Raw genomic sequence first — 5965 nt, 5'->3', positions numbered from 1 at the left:
ATCTTGGGATAGCTAGGAATCCCCATTGCCCATGTCTAGCAAAATTCCTGATACACAGATTCTTCAAATATATGAATGAATTAACAAATGAATTAACTACAAAGTGACGCAATGTGTAAAATTTGGGTGGACGGAAAAATGAGAAAGTTTAGAATTCAAGTGAATAAATGGAATTTTCATTCATCTGGGTACTTCATATTTCCATGAATTACTCAACGACTATGATTATTATATAACATTATATGACTTCCTACTCTCTCTCCAATCCAAAAATTTTCAGCAGAGGACTTATGCCTTTGGCAACCCTTCCAACATTCCCTAGCTTTGGCTCCATTTCTCTTTCCAGGAGCCCTTCTCTCTTCTTGACATTCTTCTCACCACTAAGCACTTACCTTGTTCCCCAAACTTAACTGAGCATAGAGCTAATTCAGATTATTAAATTTAAATAAACTTGTTTCACATTTTTTTGCAGGCTAATGGTAGTTGAATAGATAAATAATTGTGACCAACACTTATTTACTCATTCTTTTACCTCTCCTCAGTGATCATAAAACAATGCATGCAAAATGTATTGGAATAAAACAGGTACAGGAAGGTATTTATGATGAAGACAAGCAAATCTCTATGTTGATGCAGCCTTAGCAAAAGTATTTGAAATGGGTTTTCAGATCTTTTTGTTTTCTCTCATGATCAATATTGGAATTCTAAGTCTAGGAGTAGAGAAAAACATGTATAACACACCACTTATTTTAGGCTGTGGTAGTCAGCCTCTGGAAGTTAGAGAAAAAATAGAACCTGTAAGCTGAAAAGACTCAGGAAGTTCTTAATTTTTGGAGTGCTAGTCCAATAGTGAGATAGCAGCCTATTTATTACCTTTTAATTAAATATCAAAGTCATAGAATTTTGGTGGAATATGGCTATCAGTAGATTCTATTTTAAGAGTGACTGTTCATCATCATTTATAGGGCAGTCTGATATTCAAATGGTAACAAATTGATTAAGTAATTGTTAAATATCAATAAATATATTTTAGAAAATTGATTATGAACTGAATGTCACATAAGGGGAAGAGAAGGTAATTTAAACCTTCTTAAATAAATGTCAATGTCCTATTTCACATGAAGCAAGTATATTACATCTTTAATAAAATTTAATTACAAAATATTGAAATTGTTTTTAATAATCTGCCTGTTTCCAATACATGGATCTAGAAGAGATAAAGTTTTGATTTTCCTCAATTCAACTACATTCTTAAGGACAGATGTATATGAGATATTATTAAACAGGTATGCTGTTTCCATCATTTTTTGCTTTTTTCTATCCAAAAGAGAACATCCAAAGCTGAAGCCACTGAATCATCTATTATTAATGGTAGCACTGACCCAATGACAGAGCTGAAGGAGAGCCCTAGCAACCTGGGAAAGCGTGGTATCATGCTCCATGTCCATGTCAAAAACTGAACTAGATACCCTCCATACTATTATATATTTGGTGTTAGAGTTTGAGAGACAGGAGAGGGTAAATTGTAAGACTATAATTTTGAGGCTATGCCTAAGGGATGCTAATACAGGAAATGCTAAATACTCAATGCTAACATTAGGCTTTGCATACAGAGAAAACAGTTTTAAAGGAAGATAAATTAAGGTTTGAAGAAAATAAAAGACATACCCAGAGATCATTCTAAGGGCTTTATGGAAAGACAATTAAGAAAAATCTCATCTATGGTAGATGAATATCACAAGTTGCTTTAATGCATGTGAAACTTGGGTCTTTTTAACTGGTGGAATTACCTCACTCTCTTCTAGTACCTACTGAATCACTGCCCACTTACCAGCAGAAAGAAAGAGAAAATGACCTTATTTCATGGAGAATGAGAATACCTCTCTACTCAAATAGCTAGAGAGTCTTACTAGGAGAATGATACTTAGATATTATTTATTAACTTAGATATTATTTATGTATCTCTGTTGAGGACAACATGCCTGCTTAACTTGTACATGACATGAAAAGCTCAACATTCATATCTCTTCTTGCACATTTTTTCCATGCTATTAAGATGAAGTAAATGGGAAGAATAATGAATAAATGTGGTGGTTAAACAATTTATTTTTTCTAAATGCAACATGATTTTTCTTTCAAATGGCAGCTGCTGTAAATGTGGGATGGCTAGTGTGTATTTGTTTTTATTACCCATACTGAAACATTTCTGAGAAATAAATAATTCACATAGCTGAATTTATAAGGGCAACTTGGTTGCTGTTACTTTGGAAACAAGTTCTACTGTGTATGTCTATGGACTCAGCTGATGTTGAGCCATTATTTTTTAAATATCAACAATAATTCTGAATTTTCCAAGGATTTTTGTTTCTCTCTTTATTGATTGAATAAAGGCTAACTACATAGAAAAGGATCTGATCAATAGTAACATCTAACCTACACTTCTACTCTAGGAACTAGAGAAAGGATATAGAACTAGGTCTGTAGAAAGCTTGTGATCAAATCTTGAGTTCCTTTCTAGGTATTATGAATCTGATGCTTTCTCAATATGAGAGAGATTGCTTTGCGATTTTCTAAAGAATTCATTTAGGAAAATTCAATTATATATTTACATATGTAGATGCTAATAATAGATAGTAGCACTCTGTTTAAAATATTTTACAAGCTATTACTACAGATACAACTCTTCTGCCCCATCATAATTATATAATTAAAAATGACTGCTATTAGTCCTAGGCCTTTACCTTCACTCACTCACTCACTCACTCACTCACTCACTCACTCACTCAGAGCAACTTGCAGTCCTGCAAGCTCCATTCATGCAAATATGCCTGTGCCGAAAATTGTTCTTTGATTTTGGGGAACAAAGATGTCTAGGATGTGTTTCCTGACCTCGAGAACTCCACAGAGAGCTGCACCGGAATTAATGACCAAACTAATAACAAAAACACCTGAGTAGCCAATTCCATTTCTCATTGACCATCTTCAGTCTAAACCCCCTTAGTGGGGTTTCCTTGTTTACAACTTCAAAAACTCTATCTGGATCTGCAACTCTTTGGGCGAAAAGCAAAATATCAGAACATAAAAGAACAAGAAGAGATTTCAGAAGCTATGATAAGCCTCAGCAATTAAATGCAAAGAAACCAAAAGAGTCAAAAAGTGACCTGGCTGTGTCTAATATTTCTCCACCATCATCAGAATCCAAAACATTGCCAAGGTCATCCTAAGTGGAACTGGCAGACTAAACCAGAAAGACAGGATTTTGGTGAATCAAACCACATCATTCAAGAGAGCAAGAAGCTGGGGAAAATCTTTGAGAATCTCTTAGAATATTGCAATTTCAGATGAACTTGATGAGGAAACAATGGTGTTTAATTCTCTTCTGAGGCCCCATGTGGTGGGAGAAAGGACTGGTCAAGAAGAGAATGATGCTGATCTACTAGCTACTGAAATGATACAGCCCCCAATTCCAAGAAGTAAAAATTAACACCGGGAAGGTGAAGATAGCAGCTTTAGCCCTGCTGGAAGCTTAAGGGTAGAACCCAAGACCACAGATTAAAACAACACCAACATAAGAAACTTCTGGCAGCAGCGCTCTCTCAAGATTCACAGCCCTACTCCATCTGTAACAGAAGAAGATATTAATAATGAAGATGATGCAATGGACTTGCTAGGTAATTTTAAAAATTAATAATTTCTCTTTTTCTTCTTTGGCATTAGAAAAATGTGTAGTGATTAAGGGATTTTAGAAGTTTTAAAGTTTTGTCTTAGGGGAAAGAAAGAGTTTAATACATACTAAGTTGAAGTCACCTAAGCATACAAAATATTAGGCTGTATTTTGTGCTTTATACATGCGGCCCTTTACCTTCTCACTATTTAATCAAGCTTTATTCCGTGTAAAATTGTGATAAAGATTCAAATTTGTTTTCATTGAAGGAAATAATTACTATTATTTAAGAAAAAAAATCATAAATAAACATCAAAGTCATCTATTCAGGACGTCTTCCCTACCTATAAGCTCTTAATTGTAGAAGACAGAAATTATAGAATCTTGGTGCTGAAACAAACTTTGGATGTTCTCTAAGAAAAGAGGTATGAGGATCACATCTTGATGAGGATAAAAATGAATGTGATGCTAAGGCGTTAGAGCTATTGACTAGAGCTAGAGCTATGGAAGGCATAGCAGGCACTGTCTTTCAATTTGTCCAAAGGCAAATCACGAAGCTGTCCTAGACACAAAAGATACACATAATGGAAAATCAAAGCTGCCCATACATCTTTTAAAGCTACATTCTGCTAAAAATCAATGAATCTAGTAAATATTTGCCTTGTCTTCCAGACAAGATCTTTTTTTTTTTTCCTCAGATTTTAGGGACAGCAATAAAGGCAATTGCTAATCTAAACTTGGTTATTAAGACTATAGAGGGTTAATGAAGAGAAACAAATGTGAACTTTGGTACCATGCCATTTAGAATTTACAAGAGCCAAGGGAGTATGTATTGGGCATAGGCAATAAGGTCAGAAGTCTTTGAAGAAGAAAATAGTCCCACTATACACTTATTAGAATGGCCAAAATATGGAACACAGATAACATCAAATGCTGGTGGGAATGTGAAGCAACAGGAATTTTTATTCACTGCTGGTGAGAATGCAAAACGGTACAGTCACTTTGAAAGATAATCTGGTGCTTTCTTATAAAACTAAGCATACTCTTATCATACAATCCAGAGATCATTAAATATAAAAAAACCTCAGTATTTACCTATATAAATTAAAAACTCATGTCCACACAAAAACCTTCCCACAATGTTTATAGCAGCGTTAGTTATAATTTTTAAAAGTTGGAGGCAAATAAGATGTCCTATAGTAGATGAATAGATGAATAAACTGTGGCACATCCGGACAATGACTATTAATCAGAACCTGTCCCCCTGCCCTCCAAAAAAAGAAATGAACTATTAAGCTGAAAAAATATGAAGGAACTCTAAATTCATGTTGCTAAGTGAAAGAAGCCAATCTGAAAAGGCTACATATGGTATGATTCCAACTATATGAAATTCTGGACAAGACAAAACCATGGAGACAATGAAAAGACCAGTGGTTGCCAGGGACTGGCCGGGAGGTGAGGGTTGAATAGGTAGAACACAGAAGATTTTAGGATAGTATAAATACTCTGTATTTTACCATAATGATGAATGGATACATATTATTATATGTTTGTCAAAACCCATACAATGTACTACACCAAGAATTAACTGTGTTATAAACTGTGAACTTTGGGTGGTTATGATGTGTCAACATAGATCTATCAACTCTAACAAGTGTACCACTCTGCTGGGGGATATTGATAAATGAGGAAAGCTATGCATTTGTGGGGCTTGGGGGTATATGGGAAATCTCTGTACCTTCTGTTCAATTTTGCTGTGAATCTAAAAATGATCTAAAAAAATTAAGTCTTTTAAAAAAGTAAATAGTCAAAAACTTTAAAGAAACTAGACTAACTCCATTGTCATTCGTGATGGATTAAGGAGAGTAGGAGGGAGTAGAAATAACATTAAAAAGTATATCCTGAGAGAGAAGCATGGCTAAAGTGTTCAATGTGTCTGCATAGAGAGTTCTGTGGTGAATCTAATCTTTTTGTTTTTCATTTTAAAGGTCGAGGAGGCTCAGATATGTAAACATAGTGCACACATAGCAGAAACCTTTCAGAATGAGTTAAGGAGTGGGGAATCACTGGGAAATCAAAGAGAACTTTTTAGGTATACTCAGATACAAAGAGGTTGAAGAAAAAACAGGACAGGTTCTATGGTCAGATCGCACTTGGAATCCTGACTTTGCTCCTCACTAGGTTGTTACCTAACCAGTTTGAATCTTTATTTCCTTATCTATGACACGGTTGCCTCATCCTAAACTTTTGGTGAAGGCTAAATAAAATTGGCAAAATATTTAGCACAATAGCTGATACATA

At 34.7% G+C, this 5965-nt stretch overlaps 1 pseudogene; it reads left to right on the top strand.

Annotated features, from left to right (window-relative positions):
- Positions 1 to 2923: 2923 nt before the first annotated feature.
- LOC102884315 lies at positions 2924 to 3688 on the top strand (annotated as a pseudogene).
- Positions 3689 to 5965: the final 2277 nt, after the last annotated feature.

Source organism: Pteropus alecto, unplaced genomic scaffold (assembly GCF_000325575.1).
Source record: "Pteropus alecto unplaced genomic scaffold, ASM32557v1 scaffold22, whole genome shotgun sequence".
NCBI lineage: Eukaryota > Metazoa > Chordata > Mammalia > Chiroptera > Pteropodidae > Pteropus > Pteropus alecto.
The sequence above is the reverse complement of the archived record's forward strand: the minus strand, read 5'-3'. Positions and strand labels throughout refer to the sequence as shown.